A 16,736-nucleotide genomic window follows, 5' to 3' on the forward strand; every position below is an offset into this window, starting at 1 on the left:
TTTTTGTTGTTGTTGTTAATAAATACCATGTTTTTTCAGTTTGGTGTTGGAGACCTTCTACAGTGTCCCAGATTTACTGTGCTAGCCTTGTCCGAGTTTTGCTTGATCGTATTTCTGGAAATGAAGAATTGGTAGATGTGCTTTCGTGGTATCTTTGTCTGGTGTTGGTATCAGAGTGATGGTGGCCTCATAGAATGAGTTTGGGAGTGTTCCTTCCTCTGCAGTTTGTTTGGAATAGTTTCAGAAGGATAGGTGTTAACTCATCTCTAAATATTTGATAGAACTCGCCTGTGAAGCCATCTGGTCCTGGACTTCGTTTGTTGGGAGTTTTAAAATCACAGATTCAACTTCAGTACTTGTAATTGGTCTGTTATAGATGTTCTTTCAAATGAGTTCTGTAGTCAGATAAGTTTGGGAGACTTGGATTTACACAGCTGCTTCATGACAGTACTTTCTCAGAGCCTTCCCTGTATTATTAGGGTGCACTGTGAATTTCCTGGAGGGGGTTTTGGGGTGTAGTGTTTTCCAGACTTATTTGAACACGGGATCCTTTTTGTTTAAGCACATTTATTGGCTTCTCTCAGAATCCATGTCTGTGAGGCACAGTGCAGGAAATACTGCCTGCAGAATAAACTGTCTTTTCTGCCTCTGTGACTTTATTCATCTTGTACCCTCATCCCCCTCTCCAATTTTTGAAATCCTGCCCACCCTTTAAGGACCATCTAAAATGCCATCTCCACTATGAAGCTTTTTCTGATTTTGTGAATGTAATATTTTTTCCTTGGAAACGTGATGGTGCATCCTTTGTATGTCTCTTCTGGTATTTCTGAGGCCTTTGTGTCATTTTACATAGGCATTTTCCTTATCTTTGCTGTTGGGTTAAACTCTCCTTGAGGATTTATACTGTGTCTTACTTTCTTTGGATGCCCTGTGACACTGCAGCTCCCCACATGAAGCAGGGTCTCAATAAGAATGTGTGATTGAAACCAACCAGGGACGCCTTCAAATGAACATGTTTAAATTAACCCTTTACCCAACTGAATTTTACATTGTTTTCTTTGTTACACCCGTCTGAATCCTCTGTACCGTATTCAGAAAAGAGACCCTTTAGAGCTTAGAGTAAGGCCAATATTTTAATTTCAAGATGATTGTTTTTTTTTAGATCTACCATCTATATTTTGTGTATGATCATAAATTATCAAGATTATAGTAAGCAGTTTCTATCTATTAGATACAGACGTATCTTAGTGCTAGTTTTACACACATACATAGATACTATGGGTCCATATTATATTGTTTCTAGTGAAGGCAGTAAAAGAAGCACTTCTGAAATTAGGTAGTTCATGTCATGATTTTGAAATTCTGTTTTGAACAGTCCTAAATTTCAAAGGAAAAAACAAATGAGCACTTTCATTTTTGCCTTCTACTGACTCACCAGCCAGGAAAGTCATGGTTTCCTGGGACCATGCAGCATACATTTCAGAACCACGTCTGTGGTTCTGCATCTCTTTTCACACAGTTCCCTTCATCTCTGCCTCCTGCTGCTGCTCCCAGGGGTGGGTGAAAGAGGGAGGGTTTTTCCTGTCTCTGCGTCCAGACTGATGGTGTGAGATTACCTGACAAGAGTTTACAGGCGTTATTGCTTATTAAGTCTTTGAAAAATGTTACTGCTCTCAGTAGCATGATTTTTAAAGGCTGGCAAAGGACAGGCTCTGCTAGGGGCTGACAACCTTCTTTTGTTTTGTTCCACACCATTGGCCTGAATAACGGGGTGATACGGCAACATATGGTTAGCTGAGTGACTCCTACTTTTGTGATGCTAATACGTGTCTGGACATAAACAGAAAACGAAGTCAGCTTTCTAAGTGTCAAATACCAATCCCCTGTATAATGACAAGTGATGTATATTCTTGGCATATCTTTCTTTTTCTTGTTCTGAGATGAATACTCTAACCCCGTAATGTGTAATATGTGGTCTCACATATTACTGTGAGAGCTCCTTTTTCTTTAGTACTGTGTGAGTTCCTTTTTAATAAGCTTTAGGGTGTGAGATTTATGTATCTCTATTAATTTTTTTGTGTGTATTGTCATTCTCTTGAACTTAGGGAAATTTTTTTTCTATCAGCTTCCTTTTCCTTCCCTTTTTCCTTTGATTCCTCTACTAAAGCCAGAAAGTACTGAAAGGATGTTTTGACTAGATTTGTATCCTGTTGGACTCCTGTTGGTGGAACAATGGATTTAGCTTAATTTAAAAAAGAAAATTCAGACTATATGAAAGATGGTGACAGAGAAATAGGAAAATACTAAAATATTTTACTATGAGACTAATTTTAAACAGTGGAAGTTTACAGCTAACATTTTTTGAGTATTTTGATTTCTGATCATTGAGTGAAGAGCACTGTGGTACATTCCCTTTTTATCATAAAGATAAATGTAAAACAATTATAATCAGAGCACAATTTTTAGAATTTATGGGAGTGATTCTAAGGGAGGATTAATTTTAATTATGATAATCACCAGGACTTAGGTTATAATTATTATTATTTGTAAATTTGAAGATACCTAGTGTAACACTTTGGCTACCTGTGAAAGAGGGAAAGCTTCGAGATCTACAGGTAGGAAAACAGACGTTCCTCGTTTTTATTGCTCGGAAGGTATGAGAACCTTGTCTGGGAGTCTTCCAACCCAAGCAGTAAGGTAGATCAACCATTCCTTTAAGCTTCCTGGTGGCCCAAATTGCAGTCCCCCTGTGCTTTTGCATCCCTGTGAAGCGAGGTGTCGGGATGAGATGAAGCTAACTTTGTAGCATGTTTGGGGTAGTGATCTGGGCGCTTTGTGGGCCAGAGCGACGTTGCCCCCAGTGGACGGTGTTGAGTGGGATGAGTTTTGGACATGATGATTGGATCACCTTCCCCTGTCTTTAGCTCATCTTACAGAATCACTTGATGAAATAAGGGTCATCATGTCGTGTACTTCTTTTGATAAATTGATTTTGCCAAGGTGTTTGTTATAAGTAGCATTGAGTACAGTTTCTGTTTTTTGAATTGTTGATGGAAATTTCGGTGTGATGTTCTCCCTTTGACAGTTGGCTTCAGTGAATGACTTTAGGTACAGGAGAACGAGCAGCAGCTGTTCTGAGGAAAGCAGGCTCTCGCCGTGGTTTCCGTTCATGACTGGGAACCTCAAGTAAAGCTCAACCTGCCCAGCAGTCATGCTGTCGGTCCCTCCACTCCTTCTCCCCTCAGTGACGTCTCGCATCTCTGTTCTCCTCAAACCCCCAGCACTATCTCCCCCATCCTCACACTTAGCTGATGCCCTTCCTTCCTGTTTCGCTTAAAAACACCGAAACAGTCAGAAGAGAACTTCCACCGACTTCTCCCAGATGTGTAGTCACATGACTGGCCTTTTCTATCACCAGATGAACCCGCCACACTGTGCCCAAGGCCAGCACGCCCCTGACCACCGGATCCCACCCACCCCCCGCTCCTGGTGGCCCCTCTCTGCAGGCCCTTCACTAGCACACCATTGCGTGGTTCTCTCTTCCGTCTCAACAACAGACCGTGACCTGCTCGGGTCCTTGGACTCTTTAATCGATAGAAATTGGTAAGAGGCCAGATGAGAGAGTCAGGCAAGGCTTTATTGAGACTCGTGCCGCAGCGGGGTGGGGCTGGGGGGTGAAAACGAGCAATAGGTGCCCTTGCTTGCTCCCCGAGGGGGCTTGAGCTGGTTCATCAGACGGGCTGAGGGCGGGGTAGGTCTGGCAGGAGGCCTGGCTTAGGTGGTCTGCTCGCCCTCTGGGTGATCCTGTGTGCAGGGATCTTGTGCAGGACCCTGCTTTTGCTCCTGGCACCTCAGAAGGGGCTGTTGGTTTGTGGCCTTTGTGTATCTTACTGTTCATAACTGCCTGACTGCACATGCGTGCAGTTATTTTTAGTCCATTATGGTTTCTTTATATCCTGTTGCCCAGGTGCAAGTGCAAGCACTCAGGTAGAGGGTCCCCTGTCCCAGCCTATCTCAAAACCAAAACAAGTCCAAACCAAAAACCAGCTTTTAAAGTCCTTCTTTTCTCCAGCTGTTAACCTATTTCTCTGCTGCCTTTTATTGCTAATTCTTGGCTTTATTTGTAGGTTTGTCTCCCATTTCCCCCTTCATTCTCTGAAATGTGCTCCAGTTAAGCCTTCTCCCCACACTCCTGGCTAGACTGCCTTGTTAAGGTCCCAGTTATGTGCAGGTGCTCCGTCCCTGGTCAGCTTCCAGGCCTCATCCTCCTTGGCTCATCAGATGCATTCAATAGTTGATCGTACTCTCTTCTTTGAAACCTGTTCATTGCCCAGCTTCCAAGAACCTTGTTTTTCTTGTCTTACTGGTCCATCCTTGGCTGATTTCTCCTCACCTCCTGGACCTCTTAACAATACAGGGCTTCAAGGCTTGAGACCTCTTTCTATCTATATCCCTGCTTGGAGATCTCTTCCAGTTTCATGATTCTAAGTATGATCCATATGCTGGTGACTCTCACATTTATATCTCAACCTGGACCTCTGTCCTGAATTCCAGACTCACGTATCCAGTTGCCTGCCTGACCTCAAGTCTGTGTGTCTCAAAGCGAGCACGTGTGAAGCTGAGCTCTGAATGGTCCCCCCCAGCCCTTCTGTCTGCAGGCCTCTCTGTCACAGTTGGTGGCGGGTCCATCCTTCCCTTGCTCAGGCTGAAGCTCCTGGAGACGTCCCTGGCTTCTTCCAGCTCTCTCGTGTTGTATCTCACCTGTTCCCAGACCCCACAGCTCCATCTTTTTTTTTTTTTTTTTTTTTCCGGTACACGGGCCTCTCACTGTTGTGGCCTCTCCCGTTGCGGAGCACAGGCTCCGGACGTGCAGGCTCAGCCGCCATGGGTCACGGGCCCAGCCGCTCCGCGGCATGTGGGATCTTCCCAGACCGGGGCACGAACCCGTGTCCCCTGCATCGGCAGGCGGACTCTCAACCACCGCGCCACCAGGGAAGCCCCCCACAGCTCCATCTTTAACACACAGTTAGAATTGGGATACTTCTTGCCTCCTCTGCTGCCACTGCTGTGGTCACAGTACTTTTACTTTTTCACATAGCGTACTTCAGTAGCTTCCCAGCCTCCATCCTTGCCTCCCTTCAGCCTGCTCTCAATACAAAATTATATAAACTTTAAATGTAAAATACAAAATTTCAGTCAAATTGTGTCTGTTTAAAACCTTCTAGTAGTTTCCCATAGGCTTACTCACTCATCATCTTCCAGGGTATATTTAACTATCACCTTCTTTGAGCATTTAATGAAAATTGAACCTTCACACCCACCCAGTAAGCCTTTGCTGCCATATTTTTCTGCGTAGAATTGATCGCCTTTTCACTTTTTCATTGTCTGTCTGCTTTCTCTAGAGTATAAGCTTCATCCCGAGACCCCAGAGTGGTACCTAGGGCACATAGTAGGCGTTCAGTAAATGCTTGTTGAAGACAAACTGGGTGTCAGATCAACCCATTCTCCACCTTTTCAAGCACCACCTTTTCAATGAATATTAAGATACATAAATGTCTTTGGAATTTCTCTTCCTGGCACAAGTTCAAGCAGTGGCCTGTGCCTTGGTACCTACATCAAAAATACGATAGGAAGCCATTCTTGGCAACGCTTTGTTAGACCGAGGTGTGAGACCAGCCTGCGCCGAAGCAGGGAAGAAGAGCTCAGAGAAAAAGAAAGAACTTTTCTCCAGGACAGGTTTCCACATCTTTGTGAGCCCAGAAATCAGGTGTGGCCTAAGATGTCTGAACTCTTCATTTACCATTTTTGTTTTTCTTCGGTAACAGTCTATATACAAAAGTAAATATATATTAAATGGTTTATTAAAAAAAAACAAAAACACTTAGATCCTCCATTTCTTATGGACTTTTTTTCACCTCCTTGGTTTAACTGGAACAGACCTCTTTCCCCCGAGGACACTGTTTCCCGTCACCCCGTCAGTGGAGGCTGCTGGTTCTCTAATAACCCCATGCCGTGAGGATCGGGGGTCAGATGGTAGCCTGTCCACCCACAGAGCCTCTTCCAGACCACGATTCCTCCTTGTCCTTGGGGTAGGGAGGGCTGAAACCTGCTGCGCCGAGGCTCTGCCACCCTTCCCTGTCGCTGTTGTCTCCTGACCTCCTCATGGCCCCTTGCCCTAGTTGGACACTTGGCCCCTGGCTCCTGGCCTTTGTCCAGGGCAGTAGCCCTGCTGCTGATTGAGTTCTTAAGCGCGCCCACCCTGTGCGAAGCGTTGTGAATGTGTGTTTCATTTATTCCTAACGCAAGCCGTAGGAGGCGTTATCTGTCACACTTCACAAATGAAGAGACTGAGGCTCAGACCAATGGACCAGCTTATGCTTGGTCATGTAGCCGGTAAATGGCGGGGCTGGGATTGGCACCGGGTCTGTCTCCCTTTTTTTTTTTTTTTTTTTTTTTTTTTTTTGCGGTACGCGGGCCTCTCACCGCTGTGGCCTCTCCTGTTGGCGGAGCACAGGCTCCGGACGCGCAGGCTCAGTGGCCGTGGCTCACGGGCCCAGCCGCTCCGCGCCATGTGGGATCTTCCCGGACCGGGGCACGAACCCGTGTCCCCTGCATCGGCAGGCGGACTCTCAACCACTGCGCCACCAGGGAAGCCCACGTCTCACTCTTTAGTTTCACAGAAAAAGCTCCTCATCCGTTTCCTGGCCAGTCTGATCTTCTCAATCACCGTGACTCTTGATATTTTTATAGGTACCTCAAGCTCCTACTCTTCAAGATGGAATTTATTATTTCCTGCCCAAGATTGTCCTTTTGCCTGTGACTATTAGCACCGTCCATCTAGTCGTCCAAACTACAAACAAGTGAATCGCATACTTTATATTTAGGCAGTTTTCCTCTTGTCCTGATTTTACTCCCTAAATAGCTCTTGAATCTGCTAATTCTCTACGTCCTGACTGTACCTACTGTAGTTTATTTAGATTACTGCCACCTTTTGCCTGGATTATCGCAGAAGCTTCTGAACTGATCTCTTTACCTCTCATTTTACCATTTCTAGTTCATTCCTTACATTGTATTGAAAGTCATCTTTCCAAAGTGTACTTTTTATTGTATCACTTCCTAAAAGCGCCGGTTTCTATGGCTCTTAGGGTGGATTCTGCATTTCCTTGTGTGTCGTAGAGGGTCTTGCATCATCTGGTCGCCTTTTTCTTCTCCACCTGCATTTTGTGTCTTTCCCTATTTTGGGCACAGATTCAGTTGTGTCTTGCTTATACCATGCTCTCTTTCGGCTCCAAATCTCAGATGCTGAGGTAATGGTCTCAGGAGCCGTTTAGTCCCTAATGGAACCTAATAGCATAAAGGCTCCTTATAATGTGGATGAACTACATGGTAGAGGCCCTAAGGAAAGTGTTATCCTAGAGGAAATATGTAATTTGGAAGACAACAAAAAGATTACTCTCAGAAAAATTATGATTTCTGGGTAATTTCTTATACTAGTGTGCTTCTAACAGATCAGAATATGCTATACCAGCGGTGCAGCGTTCACTTCTGTAAATCATGCTTTATATCAATGAGTAGTAGGTCATGGGTACTCAATAAATGTTTGTTGGATGAATGAATTAATCTCTAATTGAAAGCTAAATATTGATCAATCTAATTATGTTGTATAGATGTTAGTTACTTGAGAGTTATTTTAGGAAAAGACTGTGGCAATATAGAATAATAAGAAATCTGTCAAATGAGAAGTGATATCAAAATATTTAAAGCTTAGTTGAGTTTTGAATTTAGATTGGTTGTTCATATTTACATATTTAGGGGTAAGTGTTCCTTAATTTTCCTTAAATTTTAAAGGAAATGCCTTGAGAAATTTAGATGATTTTTAAAAGAATGGGAATACGGTAAGGATTATCTCATCTGCTCTCTTGGAAATTTCTATTTGAATAGTCTGATGTGGGCAAAGATGAGGTCGACATTAATCAAAACAGTTTCCCAGTTCTATTTGGAATTGCATTCAGAGCCTGAAATATAGTTTTAATAAATACAGTATTGAAAATTGTTCCATTTTTTGAGGGTGAACGTAATATTTGGAAGATTCAGAAATCTTTTGAAGCCAAGTATGTACTTGGTGAAAAAAGTAAATAGTCTTGGTATTCTTCTTTCGATCAAAAGGAGATATCTTCTTAAATGAGACCAGTAGTCTTCATGTGATTCACAAACTGATTACAATCCAAGGAGGAATTTCAAACATATTTTCAGTATTGGAAGCCTTCTTGGAGTAAGTCCATATCCTCTCATGGTGCTTGTTTGAAGGGCAACATTGAATGTATAGATTCTAATATGTTTGTTAGAATTCGGTTGTGTCATTTTACATTTAGCATACCTTTATATTTTGTCTCCCTTTATATTATTATTTTGTGAATATTATGACTTTTTCATATGACTGTGGTTATGTTTCATACATCTTTCTCACTAAATATTCATAAAACAAATATTGCTCAGATTTAGAAATTTTGATAAGCACTTCTTTTTCCAGGAATACTTATGTAGAATACATTTAATTATGCATTCCTTTTATTGATTTTTTTTTCCTTGACTGGATATCATTCAGTGTAGGAGAAGAGGGGATGGAGGAGGAGGAATTTCTAGGAGAGCTCTGATAGGGTATCCAGTAGAGGGTTAGAGGAGCACCAGGGCTCAGTTTCACTCAGCACTAACTTCCAGAACCAACACATGAGAGAGATGGAGCAATGGGTTACGTGGCCCAGAGTGATGAGCAAAGTGAGAAGAGAAGGCTGAGGATGGAGCCCTGTGGACACCAGAATTTATATGGGGAGGAGCACGTGGGGGAGCTGGGAGGAGTCAGAAGCGCTGGCTGTTTGGTGGGGTGGTTCAGGGCCTGAGCCCTGAAGTCGGATTGCCTGAGGTCAATTCTTGGATGCCCCACTTTCTGGCTGTGTGATGGAGGACAGGTTATTGAACATCGGTATGTTTCACTTTTCTTATCAGTAAATTAGAGGAATCATAGTTTTTACCTCCTGTGAGCTCTGGAGCTTCTAGTATTGTGCTTGGCACGTAGATAGAACCCAGACGATGGGGATGAGGAGGAGGGTGGGGATGACGACGTTCTCTTGGAGCATAGGTTTCTCTACCAGCGGTTGGTTCTGCATCATCTTATATCCTTTATTACATTTTTATTACCTGCCTTCTGCCCCCACTGCTGCTTCGTTAGCCTTGTTTATCCCAGTCAGTGGCATCACTATCCGTCGAGGTGCTCAAGCCCCAGATCCATGATTTATCCTTGATTTCTCTCTGTCCCTCTCTCCTCATACTCAATTCATCAGCAGCTCCTTTGACTCCACCTCAAGATCATATCCTGATTCCATCTGCTGTTCGCATGTCCCTCCAACAGTCAGGTCAGGTCCACTTCCTCCTGTCCAGTCTCCCTGCTTCCCCTCTTGCTTCACTCATGCTCCTCTCCATTCCTTCCCCACCAGCGTCGTGAGTTGTCACTGTGAAATGTGTGTTAGCTCCCAGTACTGTGCTTCCCTGCTGGAGACCCGAGTCCCTCACTGGTGCTGTCAGAGTGCCATGCGGTTTTGTCATGCTCACCTCTAACCTCGTTCCTCACCCCGTCGCCCTTGTGCTCCATCCTCCAGCCAGTGTTCCTTCGACACACCCAGCTCATTCTTTCCTCGAGACATTTTCTCCAGGTTTTCTTTCTGCCCTTTTTTTTTCCTTCTGTTTTTTTAATCTCACCATAAACGACACCTTCTCACTGAGGTCATCCCAGAATTACCCACTCTAAAATAACCATCCACTCATTTTCCATTATATCACTCTATTTTATTTCTCTGCATGTGCTTAAATATTAGATACTATTATGTATTTGCTTATTGTCTTTTTATTGTTTTGGATTATGTATTTGTTTAATCTCCCTCCTCTATTAATAACTGTGGAATAAATGAATACATTGTAGAAAACCTCTCCCCTCTATTTGTGTCTGTCTCTGTCTCTGTTTCTCTCAGGGAAGGGCTTTTGCTTGCCATGTTTAATTTTACCAGGTATGGCTGGTGGTGCTCATGGGGCAGATGGGAGTGTCTTCGTCATTATCCTACTCATGAAATGCTGGGAAAGGTCATCAGTATTTCTGGTTACATAATTTGGATATAGTGATTATGCTGGGTAGTATAACTAATGATGATTAAATGATACAAATACCAGGGTCTTATAAATGTTTAACTAGATAATTGGTTGTATTTGATCACTCATTTTTCTTATGCTATAGTGAATTCTCTCCTTTGTTTGATAAAAGCCAGTTATAATGATCAATGGCATATTGTTCCAACTGATGTAAATCTCAGACACTTAGTGTCTTTAGGAATAGGTTACTTCTGAGATAGTTAAAGAAATTTTAGGGAGATCATTTTTCAAATGGGAAGAAGCATGACTAATTAGACTCTGCTGGCACATGTGGTGGTGTTTTTTTTTTATTTCTAGTGAGGTTTGTAGAAAATAATATATAACAGCTTTATGTTAGATATTGTCAAAAGGATGTTCTAGTTTTTGTAGTTTGGAGGTGAGTAATATCTCTTTAAAGATCATACATAGCATGAGCTTTATTGCCAAATAAAATTGAAGGGCATTTTGAAGTTTTGTAACTTAAATTTTTGAGAAATTTAATAATGTTAATATAAATATAGTTTATTAGATTACTAGTTGGTAATATGAAAATCACCCGTAAGAGGTGAATTTGCAGGAACAGTGAAAACCGTATTAATGATGTTAAACATTGTAATTAATACTGGCTTGTATATTAGATCATTGATAACAATACCTCTAGGAATTATCAGGACATAATTTTCTCTCTGGGGAGTCTGTTGAGTCCATGCTGTGACTCTTCTAATTTCCCCAGAGAGAATTATCATCATAATGTTACCCTGAATTATCTTATTGCTCATTAAATGTTCCTGCCTTCAAATTTAAAGGAAATTAAAGAAATTAATTTAGTCATGGGAAATTATTAATTGTTTAACGAGGTTGCACCTGTGATAGTCTGAGCCTGTGGCACAGCAGAAGGAATTTTATTTTAAAATGAAAAGTATTTATGTGAAGGAAGCAGTTAACAGACTGACATATAGAAGTTAATCCCAATTAGTTAGCGAGATCTGGCGGTATGTAATTAAAGTGCATTCAGATCAACGAGATTTCATTAATGAGAATGCAGAACACTTAAGGTGTTATAAAAAGCTTCCTTCACTCTAGAGTTTGATTTTTTTAGTTGTCATATGTAATTTTGAGTATTTATTTTATGTTTCTGAGATTTTAGGATTCTTTTATAGTATAACGTGCAGATTCACATATCTCAAGAGACGAAACATCATTTACCACAAAAATGTAATGCAAATGCTTCCAACATCTGTTTTAATTGTGTTCGTTATTTACGGAGTTGTGGGTGTCTTATAATTAGTAACTAAGAAATAAAATAACGACAATAAAAACAATAAACAATAAAACAATATCAAAACAATGTATGTAGGCTTACAGTTATGTTATTCACGTTAATTAGTTATATTTTGAGACTTATTCCAAAAATGAATCTGTTTGAAAATTCTTGTATGGGGTATGTAGTCTTTATTTAGTAATTTTAGAAGCTACCCTGTGCTGAATTAGTCACACCCTTTCTCAGTTTCTTTTGTCACGAAGAGCTTGCAGCTTCAAACTTGTAGGGTTTATGGGCTTTCAAGCAGTTATTGTCTTCACTTTGCCTGTGACTTTAAACTTTACTGTGAGCATGTTCCAACCCGATAGCTGAATTACTGCCACACATGGTTTTGTTTATTGCATGCTCCCCCACAACAATTAGGAGGCCTTCGGGCAGAATAATTTTAGTTAGCTATAGTGTATGGCACCAAGGAGCCTTACACCCAAGGGGTCAGGCTGTGTTCATTCATGAATCAGGAAGACAGTCCACGTGATAACTGGGGTGTCCTGGTTAGAAGGCAGAGCCCAAGGCTGGGCGATACTCAGAGACCCTAGTAAGGATGCGGCTGGCATATGGGAAGCCTAGCTGTAGATACAGACAAACTCCAGTTTCGGCCAGAGGAAGAGGACCAAAGAAGAAAATCGGGGTCAAGACTAAAGAATTTCAGTCTTGAAAACCCGAGGACATGCAGGAGGCTGTGCAAATCCAGAGCCTGTGGGGAGAGAGGGTCGGTGGCAGGCTGTTACCGCTGGCGCCTCTGGGGGAGGGGGCGTAGATGACGGTGAGCGAGTGCGTGAGCTTGGCTCTGTCCCAGGGGACATCCACGCACAGTTCTTTGTGGGGGTTCACCCCTATGCTAGAGAAGTGGGAAACAAGCTTTGGGTAGCTGGCCCAGCTGAGAAAGTTACTGGGGTTAGAACTGGGGTTTCGAGCCCAGGCCTTGCTGACTGACTCCAGAACCTGTGCCGTTTCTGTGGGGCTTTATGGGAACTCAGTGGATTCTTCTGTACCGCCTGGCCCAGGTCCGGCCTCAGAGCACAGTGTTCAGGGCTTGCTGTACTGCCCTAAGAGCGCAGTGAATTAGCACTAAGGCCCCCTTTCCTGCGGCGGGTGCAAGGGGAGTCTCTCTCTCACCTGTTGGGAAGCTGTTACTGTCAGAGACAGCGTCCACTTGCAGGTCTGGAGCTTCCCCACTCCCCATGAAGCTTCTGCCTCAGACCTGCTGGGAGCTTCTCCGTGGTTACGGTCATGCGGATGCACTTAGAACTTTCATATTCATTAAGTTTTTTCAGCTACATTCACTTACTTAGTAAATATTTATTGTCTGTTTCATGTTGCGCTGCCTTCATGGCATCTGGACACAAAGATAAAACTTGGTTTCTGTCTTTGAGAAACTCTGTGTTCGGAGGGAGAAATATACACGTGTAAACAAATAATTAAAATCCAGTGAGGTCTGGAACCTAGCTCAGTGCCTGAGTTTGCACCACTGTGTGGAGAGTTGACTGCTGTCGGTTGCTGTGCCGGCCCAGGGGCAGGAGCAAGCAAAGCATCCTGGCGAGCTGAGGACGATTCCTGAGAAGGGCTGGCAAGTCAGCCCCCAGGGCGAGCTGGGCTAGCCAGGCGCGAGGGGCGCAGTCCCTCAGAGGGCCTGGGACACACACATGCCTTGCACGGAGGGGCCGGAGCTGCAGGCGCATTTGGGGCCGAGCGGTGTGGCTGGAGGGGAGGCCCAGGGCAGGGGCCAGGTGACTGAGAGAGCCCCCGTCGTAGGGGGGTGTCAGTGTGTTGCGGAAGAAGCAGAGTAGCTTTTTGCTTTCATAAAAGTTGAAAAGCCTTTCAATGACTCACATCAAATCCAAAAGCCATTTTGTGCAGCTCAGACAGATACCCTGGCCATTAAGGGACTGCAGAGACTGAGACCCGGTTCATCCACCAGAATGAGAGCACGGAAAGGCAATTTAAGTGATTTTATTTGGTTTATATTTTATACTGATTTGAATCTCATTATTTTGCTGGGTTATTTTATTCCCATTATAGCTCAAATGCTAAGCTAAAGAATATGGGGAATTGGACATCATCCAAAAAAGAGAATATAGCTCTTTCCTAAAAATAGTTGTTTACTTGCGTGGGCACTGATTTGATATCATCTTTTTTATTTTAAGCACCTCATACAGTGCTGCTTACATGGGGCATAACTCATCAAAATGAAGTGTGGCACTGAATGCAGTATCAGAGAGTCATTACCGAAGTATATGTATAACCTGCCTGGCGATCTCTTAAAGGAGACCTCATCCTACACAGGCTTATTTTTATACAAATTGCAGCGTGGCACAGACACGGGGGGGGGGTAGTTGGAGATGTGCAGCTATGCTCCTTCTCATGTCAGCTCTGCACGTCTACACTGGGTGACAGGACATGGCAGCAGATGAGACAAGCTGTCACTCACCCACACTGCCCTTTGAAGAAAGGCCACGGGGGGAAAAGGTGCCGCAAATGGGCTGTGAAGTTTACATACACTGCCCACTGTTAAACAGATTACGTCTAATGAAGTGTCTAATGCTCAGGCCATATCAACCTAATCCTTGGTGGCAGTTCATCCCTCAACTGCCAAAAAACACCGCCCTCTGGCCCTCTCTCGCCCGCTCTGGCCGCCAAGCACAGGGAGGTGCCCAGCCTTAATAAACCGAGACAGTGTGTGATCTGACATGCAAATGTAGGTCATTGCATATGTAAATGTGTGATTACAAACCTGCATGCCAAAACACATTAGTGAGACTTTGCTCTCAGCATGCGGTTGTCACACTGCCTTAGCAGTTCACGCTAATATTTGTCAGTTATTGTGCAGACAGAAGATGGAATTCCCAGTCAGGTTTAAAGTATATGGATTGCGTGATACTGTTCCTAATGATGAAGCTGTATTTCACTGTTGAGATTGACAGGTTTCATCGGGAGAAGGAATGGTCTGTACATTTTGGGGAGAGGAAGAAAACCTATTTCTCAGATGTTGCAGACTATCCTAGTGTGTAAATTAAAAAATAAAAAAAAGATTTTTTAGAAAAGCCTGGACAATTTAAAAAGTCTCTCCTCTTTAAATGAAACAAAGTTAAGAAAACTAAAAAAGTTGCTAATATCCACTGAATATATCTGAGAAGTGAGGCTTTGTAAGTTTCCTTTGTTAAGTAGGTGTCACAGTGACACTTAATTATAAATTCATCTCAATGACTGCAAAAAGAAATCTTACATATGAACAGAGTGGCAAGTTGTCTCCCTTTATTTTTATTTTATTTTATTTATTTATTTATTTTTTGCGGTACGTGGGCCTCTCACCGTTGTGGCCTCTCCCGTTGTGGAGCACAGGCTCCGGACGCGCAGGCCCAGCGTCCATGGCTCATGGGCCCAGCCACTCCACGGCATGTGGGATCCTCCCAGACCGGGGCACGAACCCACGTCCCCTGCATCGGCAGGCGGACTCTCAACCACTGCGCCACCACGGAAGCCCCTCCCTTTATTTTATAATTTTGTTTTTATTTTTATTTTCATTTTTGACATACATGTTTCTAGTCCCAGTTTTGTTTTTTCATCAAAAGGCCTGAAATTGAACATTGAACTTGAAAATATTGTGGATCATCATGTAGGGTCCCATAATGTTGTATCACATTGTAGGTGACTTTGTTTAGTAACCATGGCAGTATAGCAAAGCGTATACTTAGGAATTGGGGATTGGGAATCAGCTAGACATAGATTTGGTTTGATAACATCTACCTTATAGGATTGTCATGAGAATTGAATTAGATGGCATATGAAGTACTAATTTATAGGACCTGTTAAGTTGTAGGTACCAAAACAGAACCTTTTATTATTGTAGTAATGTTACTATTGTTATTCTAACAATTATTTATGGTTTTATATTTATATAATGAATTTGTGAAATTTGTATTCTGATTATTTTGCATGTCTTAAAGGAAGAGTGGTATTTTTCTTGACAATATTTTGGACTTTCCAAAGAAAGAAAAGCAATGCACAAGAGTAGAAATCATTGCTACCTTTTTTCTCTTTTTGAGAAACATTGTATTTGAATGACAGCGAAACTTTAGTAGAATTTTAGAGTTTTTGCTAGCATGACAGATGTACTGAAATGAACAAGGTAACATGTATTAGGGGTTAATGTAATGCCCATATGTCAAAATAGCCTTTTACATAAGTCATGGGGTCATCAGCCTTGACTAAGGTTTGTTTGAGGGACTCAGAGTTCAAATTACTTCAGTGGGTTTAGGAACCATTGTGCCCTTTGGTTGCATTAATAGGCATTTAATGTTCAGTCTTACTAGAGGGGGCCCAGTCAGGCCCCACAAGAACGTCATGTTTACTCTGAGTCGGCTCAGAGTAGAGCAGGTCCAGAAGGATGTGAGCAGAGTGGTAAAAGGCCAAGAAGAGTGTACTTATCAGTAATCCAGGAATCTCGAAAAGGCCCATGTGTGTTTAGCCAAAAAAGAGAAGATAAAAGGGCATGTGATGGCTAAACTATTGTTACATTTTTATAGGTAGATCGCTACAGATAGATTATGAGTGTCATGAGGAGCTTAAAAGGCAGTATTCCTTGGACATGTGTGGTAACCTCAGCAGCAGACAGTGTTGGATCCTAGTGGGTGTTCAGTTCAGGTCTGTCCTATGACTGGTTGAATGAATGAATGAGTGTGTAAACAATGAACGAAAGAACTAGGACGGTGGATAAAACGTATAAGGAGCTGGGATTAGCCTCCAAATGGGGACGGCTGGGGTGCTGCCTCCCGGCACCTGTAATTCTTTCTCAGCACCGTTGGGAGCCCCTTCCCTGTACCTGTGTAAGCTCTTAAAGAGCGGAAGCATTTCTGATGCATCTCTGTTTCCCTAGCAGCTAGTACAGTGCCTGATGCATAGTAAGTACTAAAAAGTGTTAGTTTCAAAAAGAAATGATATTTTCCACAAACAACAAAAAAGTATTGTTTAAAAATGTAATTATGTACTAAGTGACAGGCCAATCTGAAAGGCTACAGTACTGTATGGTTCTAACTATGTGACATTCTGGTAAAAGCAAAACGATGGGTACCGTAAAAAGTCATGGCTGCTGGGGGTTAGTGGGGAGGGAGGGGTGCATAGGCAGAGAAGAGAGGATTTTTAGGGCAGTGAAAGTATACTGTGTGATACTGTAATTATGGATGCATGTCATTATACATGTGTCCAAACCCACAGAACGTACGACACCCAGAGTGAACCCTAA

General features: G+C 42.7%; 1 protein-coding gene and 1 long non-coding RNA gene across 5 annotated transcripts in view; one reads left to right on the top strand and one right to left on the bottom strand.

Annotated features, from left to right (window-relative positions):
• LOC309801597 overlaps positions 1 to 16,736 on the bottom strand; it is a 207,989-nt gene that overhangs the window by 135,007 nt on the left and 56,246 nt on the right. The gene's annotated exons all lie outside the window — the stretch shown is intronic.
• Positions 1 to 16,736, top strand: part of NEK7 (NIMA related kinase 7) — a 136,264-nt gene that overhangs the window by 52,010 nt on the left and 67,518 nt on the right. The gene's annotated exons all lie outside the window — the stretch shown is intronic.

This window comes from Mesoplodon mirus (genome assembly GCF_964341445.2).
Source record: "Mesoplodon mirus genome assembly, chromosome: 3".
In the NCBI taxonomy this organism is placed as follows: domain Eukaryota; kingdom Metazoa; phylum Chordata; class Mammalia; order Artiodactyla; family Ziphiidae; genus Mesoplodon; species Mesoplodon mirus.